We start from the raw sequence: 12667 nt of genomic DNA on the forward strand, positions 1-12667 counted from the left end.
GCTTGTTGTTTCTGGAATATATATTTATTTTCCGCTTTCTCTAACATTATCTGACGGTATTCCTGTTGCACTTTCAGCCATTGTCTCTGATTATCGGACGTTGGGGCAATTATATACTGTATTTCTAATTCTTCCACTCTCCTTGAGGCGACTTCCTCTCTTTCCCCAGATTGTTTTTTTATTTTAGAGATTTGTTGTATCAAAAGACCCCGAAGATAGGCTTTTAATGTATCCCAGACAATCCCCGGCGAGGCAGTGCCTGTATTCAGATCAACATATTATCTTAACGCGTCGAGTAAATCTTTGGGTTCTCCCATAAGCTCCAGCCATGGGGGACTAAATCTCCACCCTCGTTGCTGGTTTCCCTTCCCTATCTCCAAAGAGGCCATTATTGCCGAATGATCAGATAAGTTCCTTGGCATATATTTTATTTTTCTTACTAGTCCCACTGCCTCATCATTCCCCAAAATCATGTCTATCCTTGACAAGTTTGAATAGGTCGCAGACAGGCATGAATAAACCCGGGATTTTGGGTTCTGGATTCTCCAAATATCTTTCAATCCCATTTCTCCCATAAACTGTGAAAAACGGCCTTCTGTCATACCTCCTTGTTGTAGCCTCCCTTTAGGGAACCTATCCATTGTTTTATCAATAACCATATTAAAGTCCCCCACAATTATCAGTGGGGTTCCCGGCCTATCCAACACAAACTCAACCAGTGCATAAAGGACATCCATGGAAGGGGGTGGCGGTATATAAATATTAGCCAGAATCAGGGTTTTTCCCTCTATCATACCGTATAAAAAAACATACCTCCCCTGATCATCTATCTTAACCTGAAGGCAACTAAAGGGTATCCCTGCTTTAATCAGGATACTAACTCCCCTGGAAAAGGAGGTGTTTACTGAGTGATATTGAGTAGGGTATTCCCCCCACTTTAATTGTGAACTAGAGGAGTCTGTAAAATGTGTCTCCTGCAAACAAAAAAATGTTACCCCGTGTGACCTAGCTATTGACCTAACCGCCATCCTCTTCCTCGGGTCTCCCAAACCTCTAACATTCCAAGAATATAAAGTGAAGCTTTTCTCTTTTAACCTTGTGAATTCACTCATTAATAATTATTATAGTGTCCCTCCTTATTATAGAATTTGTGTAATCTCCTTTTATCATTTAGTTCTACGTGATCATCTCTTATCAATTGTTTCATTGTGGTAAAATAATTTTTATACTGTGCTCTTCCATCTGGTGTGTATTTCTTCCCTCTTTTTCTACAACTTGTATACCAATCACTCCTTATAACCCCTCCCTCCCCCTCTCTCCAATCGCACCCATCACCCACCTCACACACTTCTCCTGTTACCTCCCTGGGCACCTTCTGGGGCCTTCTAATGTGACCTTCCCATACAAAAACATCCCACCCCATTATCTCATACATTAATCCCTCCCCTCTCCCTCTCCCCTCCTCTCCCCCCTCCCCAAAAACCCACCAATCACAAAATGTGTCCCATACCTCAAACATAGGCGGTGAGCAGCACGCTAGCCCCCCCTATATAAAGGGGTGTCATACATGTTGGTCCCCTCCTTCTCTATCTCTCCCTCCCCTCTCCTCTCTACCAGTAGTGAAAGCAATTTTTTTACCAATTATCCCCCCCTCCCCCCTCCCGCTCCCCACTACAACACAGGATACCCATATTTCCCCCCCCCCCCCCCAAAACAGGGAAACATGAGGGAGGGGGGAAAAACCAAGAAAAATGACAGACACAGCGATCCCCTCTACAGTCTCTGGGATTGGGGCTCCAACCACTCCTCAACACTTCTGGGGTTATCGAATATTCTTGCCCCTTCAGAGGTGTTTAGCCGTAGTCTTGCTGGATATAATAAAGTGTAAGTCACATTTATCTGACGGAGTTTACGTTTTACTTCCCCAAATTTGGCTCTCCTTCTTTGGAGATCTGGCGAAAAGTCCGGGAAAATCGATACTCTGGAGCCATTGTATACGATCTTGCCAATCTCTCTAGCTCTCCGCATAATAGTCTCCTTATCTTTGTAGAACAATAATTTAGCCAGGAGTGGTCTTGGGGGAGCACCAGTCTGTGGGGGTCTTGCGGGGACCCTATGTGCTCTTTCAATAGCCAAAAACGGTGAAAAAATATCTTGACCAAACATTTCTCCAAACCATTTAACCAAAAAAGCTATGGGGTCTGATCCTTCACAGTGTTCTGGCAAACCTACTATCCGGATGTTTTTTCTCCTCATCTTATTCTCCATTTCGTCTAGTTTACTTTCCTGCTTGGTCAGCTGGTCTCGCATAGACCTGACTTCCTGTATCAGAGGGGCCAGGTCATCCTCCACCTGGCTAACTCGACCCTCTAAGGCTGTAGTCCTTTCCTGGGTTTTTTGAATGTCCTGTCTAGCGTAGGATAATTCTTTCTGGATGGTGATAAGTTGAACACGCATTCCTCCCAGGGATTCTCTACATAGGTTTACTGCCGCTAGGACCTCTTTTAACGTTGGTTCGGGTTCGGGTTCCAATGCCGCTTGGAGCCCCTCCTCGCGTGGGCCAAGTGCCCCTTCCAGGTCCACAGCAATAGTCTGGCCCCGAGTGACCTCTACGTCCTCACCTTCCTCCGATGCCATCTCAGGGTGATTTAACCCGTGACTTTTCCTAGTGCCCTTGGCTCCTGATAGCCTGTTAGTTTGGTTTTGTTGACCCTGTTGGATGCCTTTCAAAGGGGTCTGACTAGGCCCCTGGCCGGGGTTATGGGCATATTTTTCCAGTTTCGCAGCGGCGGCTGCCTGACTTGCTTTTGTTGCACGGTGCGACGGCATAATGGCTTTTTACCGTTTGTATAAGGCTAATATACAAAAAATAGGAGCACTTGGTAAAAAAAAAAAAAAAAAAAGGGAAAAATTTCTTTCCTCCCCTTTCTTTCCTCCTTTATAACCCCAAAAGTCAGTAGTCCTCCCTTCACCTTTGTCTTCTCTCAAGTCAATTGGTGCTTTTATCTATATAGACTCAGGCAGGTGTATAAACTCAGACAACAAGCAGATATACCAAACAGGATTGCAAAAGAAATGGTAACTTTCATGCCGTGGTATATCGCCCCAGAGTTAGTCAACCCTTGGGGAAGGATAATATCTCAATAAGACAACATAAGTCCGCTTAAAGCCTTTCCACTTGGTATTTAGCAAGATTGGCAGACTCTTAAAGATAAATTGATAACTCCTCCAAATGAAACAGTTCCTTATGTTATCTGCATAACAGACTGCATAAACATTAAAGCTGGGGCAGAGGGAACACCAAACAGGTCAATATCTGGGGTGGAGGTTTAAAGATCTATTAAGCGTCCTTTCAAGTCATATAGAATCTTTATCACAGTTCATAGATCAGTTCGAAAAAAAAGCTCACTGGATAATATGCACTCACCACCCTTTTTCACTGCTGTTTCTCTCCCCTCTCTCCTGGGGTTGTCTGCCTGCTTGATATGTCCTATTTCACTGGATATAGGGATATTTAAGAGAACCTGCTCCTCTCCCTCAATGCTTCTCCAGTCTACATTCCAGTCTCGAACCGATCGTCAGGTCCGGTCGTCAAAGCCGTTCATTTCTATGCCCGGGAGAGAGCCGACCCGTTCGGTGTTCCACCTACTGCCACTGCGTCGTAGTCTTCGCCGTACGGTGGGATAGCAACGGAGGAAAGCGAAGGTGTCTATTCGGCGTGGGGTTCGTTCGGGCTGTTATCCATCTGCATGCGAGCGGGGATGGCGAGGGAAGACGCCACTCAACCTGGAGGCATGGAGGGGAGAGCGAGACGCCGACTCACTCACACGTGCACAGCTTCCTCCCGCATCCGGTCACGCCCCCCATTTCCTCTCTTTCACTCTCCAGCACTTTAGCCTATTTGTAAACCCTTAATTTGTTTCCCTAATTGTGTGCCATTTCCTGGAGTGAAAAAAATCGTGCCCTCTAAGGGGATTAGTGGTGAATTATATACACATTTATTTTTCCGATGTATTATATCCCATTTTTTAAGTGCAGTTAAAGTAATTTTGTGTACCCTACTACTAATTATTCTAAATTTTGGTGGAATCCATATATTTTTTTGTAATTGTGAACCATTAAGTGTCTCCTCCATTTTTACCCATTTCTTTTTAGTGCTTGGATTTGTCCATTCCACCAATCTCGCTAAAATAATTGCAAGATAATATCTATATGTGTCTGGTGGTGCCATTCCCCCCCTATTTTTTTTTCTAGTTAGTATATTATATTTTATCCTAGGTTTTTTATTTTGCCATATAAATTTTAAGAATAGAGTTTTTATTATTTTAAAGAAACTATTTGGGATATTTATTGGAAGCATTCGAATTTTATATGTAATTTTTGGTAAAACCACCATCTTCAACACGTTAATTCTTCCCATCCATGTAATTAATCCTTTATTTATATTCCCTAACAATGTTTTGATTTCATTTACAAGTGGAATATAGTTAGCTTGGTATAACCCATGGAGTGTCTTTGTGATTTTAATCCCTAAATATGTTATTTCTTTTTTTTCCCATGTAAAGGGGAATTCTTGTTGTATCCTTTTCTCTTCCCAGTTATCTAATCCTATGTTCAGAATAACTGTTTTAATTGGATTTATTTTAAAATTAGAGAGAGCGCAATAATCTCTGATTTCTTTTATTAAACTGGGTAACGACAATAGTGGATTGGTCATGTATAGGAGTATATCATCCACATATGCCGCCACTTTATGTTCTTCTACCACCATTCTAACCCCTCCTATATCAGTATTATTTCGAATCTTTGCTAATAGTGGCTCCAAAGCAATCACATATAGTAAGGGCAAGAGGGGACACCCCTGCCTTGTACCATTTGACATATCAAATGCGGATGACATACTCCCGTTCACCCCCACTCTAGCTGACGGGTGAGTGTATAGGTTATTTATCCATTTCAGCATTTTTGGGCCGAGGCCTGCGTTCTGTAAAGTTTCCATTATGAAGTACCAATCCACCCGATCGAAAGCCTTTTCGGCGTCGATCGAAATTAAAATCATTGGGGGATTGGTTTCTTTATCTTTCCCCCTAAGTAACAGAGTCCGCAGACTATTATCTCGACCTTCCCTACCTGGTACTAATCCTACTTGATCGCCATTGATCAATTCTGGCAATAGATTTTTTATTCTTGTCGCTAGTACTTTTGCATATAATTTGGTATCAGTGTTCAATAGCGCTATTGGGCGGTAGTTGGAACAGATAGCGCTATCTTTACCGGGTTTTGGAATAACTGTGATATTTGCCAAGAGTGATTCTTTCCTCAGAACCTCCTCATCTGCCAATTTATTCCAGAATTTACATAACTCTGGGACCAGCTGTTGCTTAAATTTCTTATAGTACCTGATGGTAAAACCATCTGGTCCTGGCTTTCTCAATTTCGTCTAGGGTGATCGGGTCTTCTAGGCTCTTAGACATCTCTGGGGTTATTTTAGGTAAATCTGTCTCACTCAAATATTCTTGAATTTTAGTTTTTCTGATTCCCTTCTGTTTATCTGTCTCAGTATTCCTGATTGAATATAGGGCACTGTAATATGTTTTAAAAGCGTTTGCTATCTCCGATGTTCTAAATTTCATTTCCCCGTGCGCATTTTTGATCTTTTCTATGTAATTTGAGGCTTTTTTTCCCCATACTAGTCTGGCCAGATGTTTCCCTGTTTTATTTCCCCACATATATCTTTCTTTGGCTACGCTTTTATATATTTTTCTTGCTTCTAATTCCATCATGTCATTTAATTGTGTGCATTTATGGGTAATCTCTTTATATATATATTTTTATCTAATTGGTTCTTATGCTTTTGTTCTAATGCGTAGAGTTCTTTTTTAGTTTATTGAGTTTCATTTTACTTTCTTTTTTTTCCCCGGCTCCTATGGAAATTAATTTCCCCCGGATTAGAGCTTTATGTAAGCAAATGATGGTTAACAATAAAACACAGTAAACAGTAAAGTATAAAAAAAGCTGAAAAGCAAACATGATAAAACATAATAACAATAAACCATTGCAGAATAGAATACACTAAAAAAAAAGCAGAACAATAGAGAGAGAAGAGAGAAAGAGAGAACAATAAAACAACAACTATATTTTTTTGTGTGTTTTTTTTTTTTTTTTTAGAATTTTCTGGTAACTGTAACCAGTACCAGGTTCGAGGTCTCTCAAAATGCGATGGCATCTTGGGAGACCCTGTGAAAGTGTGCCTAGTCTGTGCAATGCTGTACCCTACGCTAATACTCAACTAGTGTATGATAGCGTTCAAAACATTCACCAGTGCAAAGACCAGGATTGTCAAGACAGTGGGGACAATAATAATGGGTGTCATGCCTATATCCACGCTTGCTGCACACACAACATCTTCTTTGGGGGGTTCGTTGGGTATGGGTACTCGGGAGGACATAAGGAAAATGCCTCTCATGCAGCTTACTGCATTTGGTTGGGGAAGGTGAGGTGGAGCACCGTCTGGATACAGAAGGACTCTGACGAACTCTTCCTGGAATTTAAGGAAGGATCCAGTCCATCCTGAAGATCTGTATAGCACATGAGCGTTCAGCAAAGCCAATTGAAATAAATAAACAGACATTTTTTTGTACCAGCGTCTGGCTTTACAGGCAACTAGATACGGCACCAACAACTGGTCGTTGAGGTCCACCCCTCCCATATTAAGGTTATATTCGTGGACACAGAGAGGTTTCTCCATAACACCAGTCGCCGTAGTAATTTGGACTGTAGTGTCTGCATGAAGAGAGGTAAGAACGAAAACATTCTTATTATTCCTCCACTTCACAGCAACCAAGTTATTACACTTGAAGCAGGCTCTCTCCCCCAGCCTAAGACTGGAATCTACAAGCCACCGGGGAAAGCCCAGACGATTACTTCACACGGTGCCACATACTCTAATCTGCTGATCAAACAAATGACTAAACAGTGGCGTGCTCATGTAATAATTGTCCATGTACAAGTGGTACCCCTTTCCGAATAAGGGTGACACCAAGTCCCACACAATCTTGCCAGAGCTACCTATGTAGTCAGGGCAGTTTGTCTGCTCTACGGGATTATCTTTATATCATAAACCATAAAACTACATGTATAGCCTGCGGCCCTGTCACAGAGCTTATACATCTTGACCCCGTATCTGGCACGCTTGCTGGGAAGATACTGTTTGAATGACAAGCGGCCAGAAAACTGAATCAGGGACTCAATGCAGACAACTTAAGGGGGAGTAAACGAGTCTGAAAAACTTTGGTTGAAGTGGTTTATGAGGGGCCGAATTTTGTAGAGCTGATCGTATCCACGGTCTATACGAGGACGACAGAGTTCATTGTCATTGAAATGCATGAACCGCAAGATCTGCTTGTATTGTGCTCTGGTCATGGAAGCAGAGAACACGTGCACATGGTGAATTGGGTCAGTGGACCAATATGACCGCAACTCACTCTTTTTAGTGATGCCCATGTTGAGGAAAAGGCCCAGAAAGATCTTGAATTCGGAAACCGTAGTTGGTTTCCAATCTCTAGCAAGGGAGGACTGGGGAATAGTGGCGATGTGTGGACCAGCATACAAATTGCTTTGGTCCACAATAGATCTATAGAGATCTTCTGTGAAAAACAGCGAATAAAAATCAAGTGACGTAAAATCAACTGTTTCCACCTGAGTCCTGGGTTGGCTAGTGAATGGAGGAAGTATGAGTGCCGCAGAAGTGGTGGGTTCCCAATTAGGACTGGCGAATGCAGCAGTAAGGGCACTATCGGCACAACGGGCCTCTGTTCGTCTTCTTGGAGGCAGCAAGACACTACTTGTGCTTGCCACCTCACCAGCTTGAACTGCACTTATGGGACTCCCCACGTCACCAAGTGATACTGCAGTGCTGGATGTACGACCAGGGTGTACAAGGTCGCTGGTGCTTGCCAGTTCACCAGAAGGAATAGCAGTGCTAGTACTGCTCTGCTCCATACGAGGAACCTGCAGTTCTTGCACCTCAACGACAGAAGAAGAAGATCAGGGTCTAGTACGCCTGGCCTTGGCAGGGACCACAACTCCATCATTGTAAGGGCACTATCGGCACAACGGGCCTCTGTTTGTCTTCTTGGAGGCAGCAAGACACTACTTGTGCTTGCCACCTCACCAGCTTGAACTGCACTTATGGGACTCCCCACGTCACCAAGTGATACTGCAGTGCTGGATGTACGACCAGGGTGTACAAGGTCGCTGGTGCTTGCCAGTTCACCAGAAGGAATAGCAGTGCTAGTACTGCTCTGCTCCATATGAGGAACCTGCAGTTCTTGCACCTCAACGACAGAAGAAGAAGATCAGGGTCTAGTACGCCTGGCCTTGGCAGGGACCACAACTCCATCATTATAGCTATCTGTTATGGAGCCGCTATCTTCTACAGGATCGTATTCTGAGCCTGAATCTGACAGATGAGTGACTTCCTCTTCAATATCTGTCATGCTCAGAAACGTGTAGGCCTCTTCACTAGTGTATCTTCGATTTGCCATTTTGGGCTCTAAATTTAGTGGTACACTAGTGGTACACATAAAAAAAAAGCTCCTAGGCTGTCAGCGACTGTATCAAAACGCTACCAAAAAAACTGTTAGCGATCAGGGATCAGGCCCGACTCTGCGAATGCTGCAGTTATGTGTTTAGTGTTTTGTAAGTGATAGTGATCGCTCGAATGAATGAATGAATGAAATACTTATATAGCGCACAATGCGAACTGAATCGCCTCTAGGCGCTGCTCGATACAGCACTTGGGTGGGCTGGGCTGGGTGGAGGGGCAAAACGCAGGTGCTAGCAGGTATCTGTACTGATTCTGCTAGCACTGAGTTTTTGGGAACCCTAAACTGCTGGTGATGCTATTATAGATCTGATCAGATCAGATATCACTCCGTTCAGATACTATACCACTAAGGGAGGTGTATGCTGCATGCATGAGTGTTAGCGGTACTGGCACTAACCTGACATTGCCTGGGGCAACGCAGACCCTAAAACCTAACTTATATCACCCGCCGGGCGATCAGGGGGTTAAACCTTTATTAGGTAATAAACGGCGGGTGCCCTGAAACTATAAAAAACAAACTAAGTAACCAGCTCTCACCCGTAACAGTTATATGGTGATCACTGGTGAAAGGGTTAAATAGGAGGCAATCAGGGGGTTAAAACCTTTATTAGGTAGTATATTGGGGTACCTGACGCTAGAAAAAGCTGACGGTGAACCTAAATACTTACCTGCCTAACTAGCGTCACCTGTGACACTAATACAGCGATCAGAAAAATGATTGCTTAGTGACACTGGTGACGGGGGTGATCACTGGGTTAAACCTTTATTAGGAGGTTAGGGGGGTACTCTAGACCTAAAGGGGGCTAACCCTAACTGCCCTACCACTTATAACAGTCATAATGCACCAATGCAGTAATCAGTAAAGAAAACTAACTGCTATTGGTGTCACTGTGACAGGGGAATGCAGGGGGGTGATCGGGGGTTATTGGGGGGTGACTGGGGGGTGAAATGTGTGCCTGCGTGTTCTACTGTAAGTGTTGTGTTGCTGCAATTCACTTTGAATGTCTCCTCTCCATTGGAGCCGGAACGAAAATGCTCCACAAGGAGAGATGACATCACTTCCTCTGACGCTGTTTACATTACAGCAGCAGAGGAAGCTTTTCATTCACCGTGATCGATCGTGAGGGGGTGGCCATGAATCAGTGGCCTCCCCCTCAGCACGGATCGCTCCTGCATCGATGCCGACAGCGTCGGGCATGGGGGGAGGGGGCATTCTGCTAACGTATATCATTGTGAGGCGGTTGGCAAGTGGTTAAAGCGGAGGTCCAGGCGCCTTCAGAAAAAAAAATCAAGTAAGCAGCTACAAATACTGTAGCTACTGACTTTGAAAAATGTAGGTAAGTGCCATAATATTAAATCGGCTACCAGGTGCTGCCCTCGCCATCTCGACTAAGTGAAAACAGCAGTAAAGCCTTGCGGCTTCACAGCTGGTTCCTTACCATGCTTTCTGAATGGGCCTGAAGTGGGGGAAGGAGGAGGGGGGCCAAATTTCCAGGCGAGTTCCTCCTGCAACTGCTGAAATAGACATAGGGGGAGATTTACTAAAACTGGAGCACTCAGAATCTGATGCAGCTGTGCATGGTAGCCAATCAGCTTCTATCTTCAGCTTGTTTGATTAAACCTTGGAAATAAAACCTGGAAGCTGATTGGTTTCTATTCAGAAGTTAGCCTGATTTTGCTTTTCCTTGAAAAAAGTACAAAAAGTCAGTGTTTACACTAGTGTGATCCACGCTTTCGTTTTGCGATTGTGGTTAAAAAATCGATGGGGATTGGCTCATTATGCTGTTCAAAGAAAAATTCGGATTTACTTAATTTCATTGTGGCCCATGACTGGTTAACACTTAACCACATTGCGATCAGCACATGATGATATACGTCGGCACAATGGCACGGCTGGGCAAATGGGCGTACGCATACGAGCCCTTTAAATCATGGCATTGTGGGCGTGCCCGCCGCTTACTCAGTGACTGTGCCCATGGGTCCTGTGGACTCAATGTTCGCCGTAACCCCGCGATCGTGTCATGGAGCGGCAGAACGGGGAGATGCCTATGTAAACAAGGCATTTCCCTGTTCGGCCTAACAACATGATAGAGATCCACTGCTCTCTGTCATTGGGAGCAGTGATCACTGTCATGTCCTAGGTAGCCCATCCCCCCCACAGTTAGACTCACTACCTAGGACACAGTTAACCCCTTGATCGCCCCTAGTGTTTAACCCCTTCCCTGCCAGTGTCATTTACACAATAATCAGGGCATTTTTATAGCACTGATCACTGTATAAATGACAATGGTCCCAAACTAGTGTCAAAAGTGTCTGATGTGTCTGTTATAATGTTGCAGTCGCAAAAAAAATCGCAGATCACCGCTATTACTAATGAAAAAAAAATTAATAATAAAAATGACATAAACGCTTATTGCGATTTTTTTTTACCAAAAATATGTAGAAGAATACATATTGGCCTAAACTGAGAAAGAAATTAATTTCTTTATATGTTTTTGGAGGAGATTTAGTATAGCAAAAACTAAAAAAAATAGCTTTTTTTTTTCCAAAATTGTCGCTCTTTTTTTGTTTATAGCGCAAAAAATAAAAAACACACAGGTGATCAAATACCACCAAAAGAAAGCTCTATTTGTGGGAAAAAAAGACGTGAATTTTGTTTGGGTGCAATGTCGCACAACTGCGCAATTGCCAGTTAAAGTGACGCAGTGCCGTATCGCAAAAAGTGCTCTGGTCAGGAAGGGGGTAAATCCTTCCGGGGCAGAAGTGGTTAACCTGGTAGTAAAGTTTCAGACATTTTTATCTGTAGGTAAGCTTATAATAAAATGTACCTGTAGGCAGGGCAGGACTTAGGGTGATGGGGGCCCCTGGGCTTGAGTAACTTTTGGGCCCTACCTTCTATACATTGCCGTATTTATTGGCATATAACACGTGTCTGCCTATAACACGCAGCCCAAGTTTAGGAGGGGATTTGAAGGAAAAAACTTTTAGGAGGGAAGTTTAAGGAAAAAACTTTTATAGGCCCATCAATGCAGTTGTATCAGTGTCCATCTGCAGCCTTGTCAGTGTAGCCTTGTCCTTGCAGTCTTGAAGTTTAAAAATGGCACCATCAAGATACAGAGTCCTGTGTATCTCGGCGGCTCTCGGGTCCTCTCAACATATTCGTCCACAGTAAGGGTACACTAAGCCCCCGTACACACGGTCGGACATTCTGACAACCAAATCCGTCGGATCTTGTCCGAAACTATTGCATACACACGGTCGGACAAAGTTGTCGGAAAATCCGATCTTTCAGAACGTGATTACGTTATTTCATTACAATGGGACTACATTCAGGCTAGTAGCCAATAGCTTTGATGTAGGAATGTGATCTGAGCATGCGTGGCACTTTATCCGATCGGAATTCTCTACACATGATCGGAGTATGTCCTATCGGACCAGTTTGTTGGAAAATATTTCCAGCAAGTTGGAAAATTTGGTCCGATGGATAATCCGACGGAAACAGTCCAATGCAGACCACACACAGTCGGAATATCTGACAAAGGGGGCCTGATAGGACACATTCCGACGGAATCTCCGACCATGTGTACAAGGGCTTAGAAGGGGTAAAACTGACATGTTGTTACACTCACCGGAGTTTTGCATTTTACACGTATTTATAACAGTAAAGTCAGTTTACATAGTGAAGTACAGGACTTAGAACTCCGTCTGACTACTTAGATCTTGAATTTTAAAAGCAGCAGCAACCCTGCTCAGGGTTTATTTTAAGGTATTTCTCTCATAATGTGCTAGTATATGATCCATACAAGCAGGGTTAATTGGTCTGTGCTCTTCAAGAGGTGGAGAATCCCTGATCTGAACTCTTATGTCATTTTACATTCTGAAGTACTTTTATGCTCTTAAAAATTGCACAAATCTTTCTGCAATGTTATTAATAAGAATTGTATTTATTTTAAGAGTATGTAAACCCAGCATTTCATATTCCTGTCTCCTGTATCATGTGCTTGTATTGAAAAGTATCCTGTTCTCTTTGTATTGCTTCCTTTGTGGGAAATTCCTGGT

At 43.4% G+C, this 12667-nt stretch overlaps 2 protein-coding genes across 10 annotated transcripts in view; both read left to right on the top strand.

The window, feature by feature from the left end:
* Nucleotides 1–12667, top strand: part of LOC143933779 (cell adhesion molecule CEACAM1-like) — a 538186-nt gene that overhangs the window by 419570 nt on the left and 105949 nt on the right. The gene's annotated exons all lie outside the window — the stretch shown is intronic.
* LOC143933776 (matrix-remodeling-associated protein 5-like) overlaps nucleotides 1–12667 on the top strand; it is a 337821-nt gene that overhangs the window by 13402 nt on the left and 311752 nt on the right. The window lies entirely within an intron of this gene.

The sequence above is a fragment of the Lithobates pipiens genome, unplaced genomic scaffold, assembly GCF_037356315.1.
Source record: "Lithobates pipiens isolate NorthernLeopardFrog02 unplaced genomic scaffold, aLitPip1_a1.2 Scaffold_27, whole genome shotgun sequence".
In the NCBI taxonomy this organism is placed as follows: domain Eukaryota; kingdom Metazoa; phylum Chordata; class Amphibia; order Anura; family Ranidae; genus Lithobates; species Lithobates pipiens.